We start from the raw sequence: 11,450 nt of genomic DNA, 5'->3' as shown, positions 1-11,450 counted from the left end.
CAAACGGAGGTAGTTAAGCGATCCCGAACCGACGCACACGGCCGACGGCTCCAAAAATAAAAAACTGGGCTCCAAACGGGAAAAATGGCCTGCGACCACAAAACGTAGCCTACAGCCACTGAGAGATGGTCTCCGAGACCTCTCCCTCCCTTCGGGAAGAGAAATAGAGAAAACAAGACCTGGTTCGCAAACCGAGGCAAAGCACAAAAGAGGCCCCGAAGTCCAGAGGTAAGGCTCGCAGCCGAGACTCTGAAACCTCAGAACGAGCACAATATGCATCATCATCGAGTGCTCAATCAGTGACGTCTGAGTCTTAAGGTCGGTCAAAAATGGGGTGTCTACAGGCTCCATTGATCTTCCCATCACCGTTGGGGAATACCCACGACAAACCACTAAGCTGCTCACTTTTCTCGTCGTCGACTGTCCCTCTGCTTATAATATCATCGTTGGCCGCACTGCCCTTAACGCTTTTCAAGTTGTCATTTCCACGTACCATTTGGCCATGAAATTCCCAACCGACCTTGGGGTTGGCACCGTGAGGGGGGAGCAAACTGTAGCCAGAGAGTACCACGTCGCTTCACTCAAAGACGTCAAGCTGAAGGAAACTATGATCATCGAGAGACTCGATGTCAGAGATGAAGATGAGTTAGTCAGAGGGGAACCAGTGGAAGAACTTGTTGAAGTCCCCATCGACCCCACCAACCCGACTAAAACAGCCAAGATCGACAGCTAACTATCCCCTCAAGCCAAGACCAATCTTGCAACCCTCCTGACCGAGTATAATGATGTGTTTTCCTGGACCCATTCCGACATGCCGGGTATCGATCATTCCTTCATCACTCATCATTTGAGCATCGAGCCCCATTTCAGACCTTTCCGCCAGAAGTATCGCATCTTCCACCCAGAACGCAACGCTCTAATTACTTCTGAGGTACTGGAGGCACAGTTTGTCAAGAACGTGGACTATCCAAGATGGCTGTCAAATGTGGTCTTGGTCCGTAAAAATAACAATAAATGACGACTCTGTGTCGACTACTCCGATCTCAATCAAGCTTGCCCCAAAGATAGTTATCCCATTCCTCGCATAGATCTGCTTGTCGACGCTACGGCTGGACATCAAATGCTCAGTTTCATGGACACCTTATCTGGCTACAATCAAATTATGATACACTCGTCTGACCGGGAACATACGTCCCTCATCACTGACTGGGGGACCTACCATTATCGCGTCATGCCATTTGGGTTAAAGAACGCCGGAACAACTTACCAACGGCTAATCAATGCCGTTTTTCATCACCAGATAGGTCGGAACATGGAAGTGTACGTCGACGACATACTAGTCAAGAGCATACTCTCCTTAGATCATCTGGCAGACCTGCGGGAGACCTTCGGCACCCTACGAAAGTATCAAATGAAGCTCAATCTGGAGAAATGCGCCTTCGGCATAGGATCTGGGAAGTTCTTGGGTTTCATGGTCAGTCAGTGGGGTATCGAGGCCAACCCCAAAAAGATCAAGCCCCTGATAGAAATGCAATCACCCAGAACGATTAAAGAGGTTCAAAGGCTTACTGGCAGAGTCACCGCCCTCAACTGCTTTATATCCCGCGTAACGGACAAATTCCTCCCCTTTTTTAAAGTTCTTCGGCAAGCTTTCGAGTGGACGACCGAATCTAAAGAGGCTTTCAAGCAATTGAAGCAGTGCATAGCCAACCCCCTTACTCTCTCAGGCGCTCACGGGTGAGCCCCTTTTTCTCTACTTAGCCGTGTTGAGCACCGCAGTCAGTGCGGCCCTCATCAGGGAGGACAGCTCAGTACAGCGCCCGGTTTATTACATTAGTCGGGCTCTCAAAGGCGCAGAACAGAACTACCCATTGCTAGAAAAAATGGCCATTGCTAGAAAAAATGGCCTTAGTCTTGGTCACCGCCTCAAGACAACTCCGTCTTTACTTCCAAGCCCACTCCATAATTTTCCTCACTGACCATCCTTTGAAGAAGATAATGTAACAACCAAAGTTGTCCGGCAGACTTATGCAATGGTCAGTCGAGCTCAGCCAATTTGACATCTCCTACCGACCTTGAACAGCGATCAAAGAGCAGGCTGTCGCTGATTTTATCCAGGAATTCACTAATTCGACTCTAGCCACAGCCCCTTTGCCCAAGCAATTCAACACTGAGGCAGAAGATCCCCATTCTTGGACCCTTAATGTCGATGGATCATCCCGCAAAGAAGGCAGTGAGGCTGGTCTTATCCTCACCACCCCCGAGGGTGGTTATTTCAAGTGTGCTCTCCGCTTCCCGTTTGATGCAAACAATAATAAGGCTAAGTATGAGGCCCTGATAGCAGGTCTTCACCTAGCTAGAGACATTGGTGTGAGCCAAATTCGAGTGTTCAGTGATTCCCAATTGATCGTCGGATAAATCACGAGGGAATTCGACGCCAAGGACGACACAATGCGAGCCTATAGGGATGTTGCACCCACCCTTGTTCGCCTTTTCAACACTTTCCACATCAAACACATCCCTCGGTTAAAAAACTCCAAGGCAGACGAAATGGCACAATTAGCCTCGGTTGACCAGTCCGACCTCAGCCACGGCGTTTGTCTTGAATACCTGGCCCACCCAACCACTTCGCCAACACAGCTGGAGGTCCACTTCCTACAAAATGAACCTATTCCATGGGTATCGGACATCCTTCTATTCTTGACAAATGGGGAGTTACCAGAAGACAAACAGCAGGCCGTCAAAGTAAGAGCCCGGTCATCCAATTACGTCCTCATCAGCGGCCTCCTATACAAACGGGGATTTTCACGCCCATACCTTAAGTGCCTCAGCCCTGCCCAAGCGACTTATGTGATGAGGGAAGTTCACGAGGGTGTATGTAGTAACCATTCGGATGCCAGGTCGCTGGCCCATAAAATACTCCGTACCAGTTTTTCCTGGCCTACTCTCAACCAAGATGCCACTGAGTTCGTGCTTAAGTGCGACAAGTGCCAGCGCTTTGCCAACATCCCTCATGCTCCGCCGACAGAACTGATTACGCTCAGCAGTCCTGTCACGACCCAAACCCACCCCTATGGGTTTAGCACCATAACCGGCCAGTAATCCGAGATTACCAAAGGCCTGCTTAACAGTAATACAGAGTACAGAGGCATAGCGGAAGCCAAAACAGTAAATAAACAATGTCCAATGAGCTGTGAGAGTCTGTATGCAAAAAGGCTTTTCATACATATATACAATCAGTGCAAAGCAAAACAGTATGTACAACATTTACAATCGTTTAGGACAGGGACTTAATCCCTATTAAAACAGTACAGTAACAATGTATACAGTCTATACAAAAACAGAACAGAAAGGGGGAAACTAAAACACCCCCATAGCCTTAGCTTGAACGGACTCGGAACCTCACAGTGAGGCACATAGGTTAGCTTGACAAAATTGGAGTTTACGCTGACGCTTTTAGCAACGGTCCGGGGCTTGTACACCTACATATATATATGAGCAGTGAGCTAAAGCCCAGTGAATAACATAATGCGTAAAGAGGTTAAGAATGAATGCCCTTACAGTATTGAAAACAGTCACTTCAATCAGTATATCAGTTATTCAGTCATTACAATCATATGCGGTACATCCAGTAGCAAAACAGTACAGTAGGTCTTATCAGACCGAACAGTCAGTTGATGGCCATCATATCAGTAAACAGTAGTGGTTCCAACATGGAAACCGACAGAGATCTCTGTGACAGTAGTAGTACAATACAGCAACAGTAGGTTGCTAAGGATGCCACAATACAGTTCACAATTAGGACATCATTCATTCAGTAACAGTATCATTTCAGAAAACAGTACAGTTCAATTGTTCAGAATATAATCATATTTGAACATATCTTTACACAGTTGTTACTCACTGAGTTCTGGGCTACAATTAAGCTAGAGCGCGTCCTCAGATGCCAACCCTACACAGTTACAGAGTGAACACACACTACGCTATACAGTTGGGAAAATATAACTTAATCCCTATCTTGACTTAGTGTGGTTCTATATCAATATCCTCATTAAGATACCTTAAACTAGGCCTAAGAATGCCTAGGATGGGATGAGGATGCAAAGATGCACTTTAAAAGCATTTTTAGGATTTTCAGAAAACAGGGGTCCCGCTCGAGCGTCGATTACTTCGCTCGAGCGGACATGCAGACAAAGGTTTTCGCTCGAGCGCAGACTTACCTGCTCGAGCGTACTGCAAAACAGTCAAAAGTGCTGGATAGGTGAAATTCACGCTCGATTGGGCGCTCGACACGCGCTCGAGCATAAGACACAAGGTCCCGCTCGAGCGTAAATTACCCCGCTCGAGCGGACCTCAAAACAGTGCAAAGTACTGGGAGCACAAATTTCACGCTCGAGCGCCAATCACCCCGCTTGAGCGTGAGTTCAAAATCTGGAATTCCCAGATTTGAACCTCAAGCTCAAAATCAAGTTTTAAAATATGAATTTTGATCCTCTTGGGCTAATTTGCTGGAAAACATTTGTAAACTCATAGAACAACATGTGTTCAAAGGTCAATTGTAAAACCAAAGCCCCAAAAGAAGATCAATTCAACTCAATTTCAAACCAAATTTCAAGAACATAACTTCAATTGAACATGCAAGACTTTAAACAACTTTCAAGCTTCAAATAATTGCTCTAATGAGCCAATTGTTCCAAAAACAAGATGAATTTATGAACCTTAGCTAGAATTTGGACATGTAAGTAACAATTTTCCATGAAATCGACTCAAATTTGAACAATGGAAGCATGCATGCATGATCTATGCTACAATTCAACACATTAAGCCAATTCTAGATTCAATCCCCTAATTTTGACATGAATCATGCAAGAACAAGCTCAATTCATAAACAAGAGGGTGATTATACTACCTTAGGTCTCCAATGTAAGATAAGGGAGCTCAATTTGCAATCTATACTTCAATTCTTCAAGTTCTCTAGCCAATTCTCCAAGTTCAACTCAATTCCTCTCACTCCCTCACTCTAGTCGGCTAGAACAGGGAAATGGCTGAAGAAAATGTTTTGGTCAAGTGTGTATGAGGCTCAAAGTGTTTAGTTAGTGGGTCACTAGGAATGGCAAAGTCGTGATTAAGTCCAAGTTTGCAATTTATCAATAATTAATCTAATTTAAACATACCAAATCAAATTTTAATTAGATATGCCATAAAATCACATAAATTCTAATAATCATAAATCTTCAATCAATTTCAGATTCGGCCGTCGATAAGGCCTTCACTTTGCAGTTTAAAGCATAAAACATAAACAGATAATTTAACAATCAACAGATAGATATGCATTTAAACTAGCACACTCAATCGATCAGTTCAGTATTTCAGTCGATTCAATTACTTATTATAATCAGTCTCAGTTTAGCAGTAATCAGTGGTTAATCGGTAAACAGTGGTGAGGGTTGTTACAAGTCCATACCCCTTCGCCAAGTGGGGCATAGACTTAGTCGGTCCATTGCCCACTGGTAGGGACCAAACCAAGTTCGCTGTGGTCGTCATTTATTACTTCACCAAATGGGTAAAGGCGGAACCCCTCGCCACAATCACCGAACGCAACACAACCAGATTCATCTGGCAGTCGATTGTATGCCGATTTGAAATCCCCCAAGCCATCGTATCAGATAACGACAAATAATTGGACAATGCTAAGTTCAGAAAATTTTGTGCAGAGCTCCACATTCAGCCATACTTCTCTTCCCCAGGCCATCCCCAAGCCAACGGGCAAGTCGAAGTCACCAACCGCTCTTTCTTGAAGATCATCAAAACTAAGTTGGAAGCCGCCAAGGGACTTTGGGCTGAGGAATTGCCAAATGTACTCTGGGCCTACCGCACCACCGCCTGAACCCCCACTGGGGAGACCATCTTTCGCTTGACATACGGCGCTAAGGCGGTCATTCCAGCGGAAATCGGCCTACCAACCCCAAGGGTTTTGCATTTGAATCCTGAGCTCATCGAAGAATTACGTCAGGTTGACCTAGACCTGATTGAAGAGCTCCGAGAGACCACTGCTGTCAAACGGGCCTTGTATCAATAGAAAATGAGAGCACATTACAACTGCAAAGTTCGACCAAGGGAGTTCGCTGTTGGGGACCTAGTTTTACGCGAGGCAACTCTTGCCACCAAAAACCCTGTCGAGGGCAAACTGGCAGCCAAGTGGGAAGGACCTTACATTATTAAGGCCAAGCCTCACCAGGGCACTTACCGACTCCAGGATATGGAAGGCCGAGACCTCCCCCACCCGTGGAACGCCGAACACTTGAAGCGTTATTTCCAATAAAGTACCATGTCCTATTTTTGTACTGATCAATTGTTGTATGACCATCTACACACTTGGTTATTTTTATCCTTTTTATACATTGTGTAAATTTCTGATCGATGGGCTACGCCCTAAATGACAATGAATTTGTATTTTCGTTAACTGTGTTGTGTTTCCATAATGATTCGTTAAACTGAGTTACTCAAAGCCTCAACCAGACTGAGCGCAAAGGGCTTAGCCAGACTAAGTTAATTAAAGCCTCAGCCAGACTGAGCATGAAGGGCTCAGCCAGACTGAGTTACTCAAAGCCTCAACCAGACTGAGCGCAAAGGGCTCAGCCAGACTGAGTTATTCAAAGCCTCAGCCAGACTGAGCACAAAGTGCTCAGCCGGACTGAGTTATTCAAAGCCTCAGTCAGACTGAACATGAAAGGCTCGGCCAGACTGAGTTAATTTAAGCCTCAGCCAGACTAAGCATGAAAGGCTCAACCAAACTGAGTTAATTAAAGCCTCAACCTGACTGAGCATGAAGGGCTCGGCCAGACTGAGTTAATTAAAGCCTCAGCCAGACTGAGCACAAAAGGCTCAGCCAGACTGAGTTAATTCAAGCCTCAGCCAGACTGAGCATAAAAGCCTCAGTCAGACTGAGTTAATTAAAGCCTCAGCCAGACTAAGCACGAAAGGCTCAGATAGACTGAGTTAATTAAAGCCTCTGCCAGGCTGAGCACGAAGGGCTCAGCCAGACTAAGTTAATTACAGCCTAGCACTGAGCACGAATAGAGAGTTCGACCTGACCATTCTTGTAATTTCATGATTACAGCATAGTTGCCGCACTAAAATCCAGATCCATACTATAACACTTTTAACTTTACATTTTTAATGCAGTTAAAATCCAGATGCATAATCGTCCAAGCCAATCCTTCATTTCTAACATTTTTGGCTAGCTACTCACTTCACACACAGGTCAAGTTTCACAATTCACACACAAGTCTTACTTTCATGCTCATTCTTCTCTTAATTCTGCTTTGTCTTTTTCATTATTTTTTAAGTATAGAACTCACAAGGCATAGCGACAGCAATACGACAAAGCAAAAATAAACAAAAATAACAATAAACAAACTCACAAACTGCTTTGTTTTCTTTTAATCCTGCTCTATTTTTTATTTACAAACTTACAATTACATACTATTCATTACAGAAATTACACATAACAAAAATAAACAAAACATACAAACAAAAAATCTTTACATAAATCAATCTCCCTCACTAGAGGCCAGGTCTTCCTCCTCAACCCCTTCGTTCAGGGGGGTCTGGACAACGTTGTCTTCGTCTATCTTTACACTGTTGAAATCCAAGTTTGGGAATAACTCTTCCGCTTTACATTTAAAGGTCTTCTAGCCGCTATCCTAGAACTCAGCCATCTCATGCTTGTAGAAGTCCGACCGCTGGAAGCTCTGAATCACTTTCCCTTCACTCCTACTTCCAGCGGCCGCTGTCGATGGCCCAGCCCCCCTATTCCCTTTTCTAGACAAGCTTTTGGCGACTACAGCATAGATGGTTATTTGGAATTCGGCAGAGTCCTTGAACTGCTACACCGCCGCCTTGCACAAATCGGGGTACGCCGCTTTCTCAGACGCCAGTCTAGCCTGTTCTTCTGCCAGCGCCTTCTCTAACTCAGCGATCCTCTAATCTGCTTCTTCATTTTCCTTGATCAACTGAGCGCGTAGATCTTCATTATAGGTCATGGCCTCATCCCACCTTTCGTTGGCGGTGGAGTAGGCTTTCTGGGCCTCCTCAAGTTTCTTCTGCTCGCCAGCCAACTGGAACTCAAGTGATATCACCTTACGACGTTCCGTTTCCAACTTTAACTTCGTCGCGAGAAGCTCAGCATTAGCACGCTTTGCTGATTAGCCCTGCACCAACGCCAACACTTCCATCTTCTTGGCTTTCTAGGCATACTCCAGCCCCCTAGCACACGCACTCCGCGCGGCCTTCCTTCAGCCCCCAGTCTCCATCCTTAAACTGTCCAGCTGGGCTTTCACTTCTTCCATCTTTTTCTTCAGTGGCTCTACTTCGCCTTTTGCACGCCCCGCTTTGCTCAACAAGGTTCCTGCTAAGGTCGTCGCCTCCATCTAGGCCAAGTAAAGCCCCCTTAGCAGTTCGGCCTCTGAAAAACTTGCCATCAAGCGCATGGCCGCGTACTCCACTACTCCCAAGAGCCGGTCTGCAACAGTCCTGGCCTCACCTCCTTCTCCCATCAATCGTCCAGACACTGCTCGCATGTGATAGATGACGTCTTCAACCTGGCCTCCCCTCTTTCTCCTTGAGGCACATGACCCCCTCGGGCGGTTGCTCCGTCCCCTGCTTAGGCCTAGTCGCCCCACTTTCCATTTGTGTTCCAAGGCCCATAGCACTCTCCACCCCCTCCATTGTCCCCTCCAACTCCACCTCGGGGGTCACTTCTGCCATTTCCTTATTCATCATCTTCAACGCTGGCCCCTCATCTTTCTCTACTCTCTTCTTCTTTTTCTTTAGCACAACCTCCATCTTCTTTTGCTTTTTCTTTCAGTGGATCCACTGGAGGTGGTAATGGCCCAAAACCACCCAGGTCCTTATCCTCTAGCGGCTTGGGGAGCGGTCAGACTTGCTCTCTCACGACTGGTTTAGGCGGACGGCCTAACTTCGACTCTTTGTATTAATCAGCCTTGGCGAAGGTCGTTCTATCCTCTGCCTCTTGCATCTTCCTCCTCGCTTCCAATTCCGCCTTTGCAAGGTCCCCGCCGGTCGGTTGAGGCCCCAACCTTGAGACAAACAAGGTTGAGGGCTAAACAGGGTCGTCCCACTTGGCGCCCTCATTCTCCCTCCACGCCTTCACCTTTTTCACCATCTCTTCTGCCTCCGCCTACAACCTTGGCTCCATTGACTTGGTTGGCACCTACCATATGTGCACACTCCCATTCCCCCGTTTGCTGACACGTAAAACTACCGTGGCCTCTACCCCTTCACTGACGATGGCAACCTCGCCCATTTCCTGCCGCCGCCTGTAAAGTGACCCAAGTTTCTTGCTGGCCCGAAGCCTTGTAGCATGCAAAAAACTCATCCACCATCATTGTAGCTCCCTCGTTCGCCCACGGCCACACACTTGCGCAGGCCAATAAAATTTTCCACGCATTGAGCATTAGTTGACCCGGAGCCACCTCCAGTCGATTTAGCACGTCCACTATTATCCGTGGGAGCGACAACCTCAACCCCCCCTTTAACGCCTCTTCGTAGAGGGCAAACTCCCCCGGTCGGGTGTCGGATGGCCTCTCCTTCGACGTCGGCAATTTTAACTCTATCTCTGCCGGAATCTAATACTTCTCGTACATCTCCTCCAACTCCTCCACTGTAAATGTCGAATTGTTGACCTTCGTGTACCAGTGGCCCGACCCTACTTGACTGATTGGCTTCACAGCCGCTATCAGCGTGGACGAGCGGGGTCGCCCCGCAGGCTCCCCCTCACTCCCTACCCGCTTTTCTGCCTTGTATTGCTCCGTTAACTCCACCGCGTCGTCGTGCCCCGACGAATCTAGTCCCATGGTTGGCACATCATCTCGAGCCATCTCTCCTGTATGCCTGCGTATAGTTTCAGATGCTAGTACAAGGTAGTTCGCAAAGTGTCGCAAAGGTGTATCACTCGACACAAATGAGTTTACTTCTGGGACGTTTTGGTTTTTTGCAATAAGATAGGTAAAGCGGATAATCCCAAACGCCCAAGGCTTGCCTATATTCCAAGGGTCAAGATTAAATTTTGCCAGTTCGAAAATTTTCAAAAAAATTTCCAAAACCGCCTTTTCAACGCCCTATATTCACCTATACCTTCGTTTCTTGCCCAACGTCGAACCTCCCCCATTACGGGATTCTGCCGCGTGTATGACCACGATCCACTGCCCCCTTCCCCTACTCTGTCTTTTCTACTTCACGCCACCACATACCCTGTCACTCCTCGAGCCCCATGCACCGTCACTTCTCCTTCTCACTCGGTCACCCTTTGCGGTTGGCCCTCTTCGCAGTCGGCCTTCTCGCCCGGTCACCCTTCGTGGTCGGCCCTCTTCGCAGTCGGCCTTTTTGCTCGGTCCTCTTTTGCGGTCGACCCTCTTCGCAGTCAGCCTTCTCGTCCGGTCACCCTTTGCGGTCGGCCCTCTTCACAGTCGGCCTTTTCGTTCGGTCCTCCTTTGCGGTCGGCCCTCTCGCCCGGTCACCCTTCGTAGTCGGCCCTCTTCGCAGTCGGCCTTTTCGTTCGGTCCCCCTTTGCGGTCGGCCCTCTTTGCAGTCGGCCTTTTCACTCGGTCACCCTTCGCGGTCTCTTCGTCGACCTCTCACAACTCCTATTTTCTTCCTTATTCCCTTTGCTGGACTAAAGTTGCACTCGGGAATTGGGAACTACTGACATTGGTGGGCCTATAGGAGCGTTTGACCCACCACTCAGAGCCCAATACACAATTCAAACACTAAAGCCCAACTTTGCTAAAGCTCAACATGGCATTGAGGACCAATGACATCCAGACACCTGTCAAGAATAGAACCAACCATATCAGCAGACAAAGATCCTGCAGAGTTATTGCACCACACATCAGCCATTAATGAGTTCCCTAGAACATTTATTGCAATAACCTCTTCATGACGGAACAGAACAACCTCACCACGAACAAGACAAGTTAGAACATAGACTTTCGGCTAGCGCGACGGCACGGAGTGGACAAGGAAATGATGAACAAAGGATATAAGCAGGCTTCTAAGACAGAAAGAAGGTTAAGCTTCCTAACATCAGTCTATCCCCATTTCCCATTACTTACTCTCTCTTCTCTAACTTGTTCGTCAGAGGGTTCGCTGGGGGACTCCCCATTCCCCGTCGAACTCCTTTGCAGGTTTCTCGATGGGCCCAACAATCAGATAACGACTTGACAAGCATGGACCAGTCTGACTCGCTCCATCGATGGCTAGCAGCATTATCATTATTAATACAAAGGTTTATAAGGTAAATTTTAATATACACTATTTTTAAAAAGATATACCATATATCTTAATTATACTATTTTATTCTTTAGTTATTACTAACTTTTTTATTTAGTTATTATATTATTTTAGTCATGACTTATGAGTCATTTAGT

Source organism: Camellia sinensis, chromosome 4 (assembly GCF_055761805.1).
Source record: "Camellia sinensis isolate YWXY chromosome 4, ASM5576180v1, whole genome shotgun sequence".
NCBI lineage: Eukaryota > Viridiplantae > Streptophyta > Magnoliopsida > Ericales > Theaceae > Camellia > Camellia sinensis.
The sequence above is the reverse complement of the archived record's forward strand: the minus strand, read 5'-3'. Positions refer to the sequence as shown.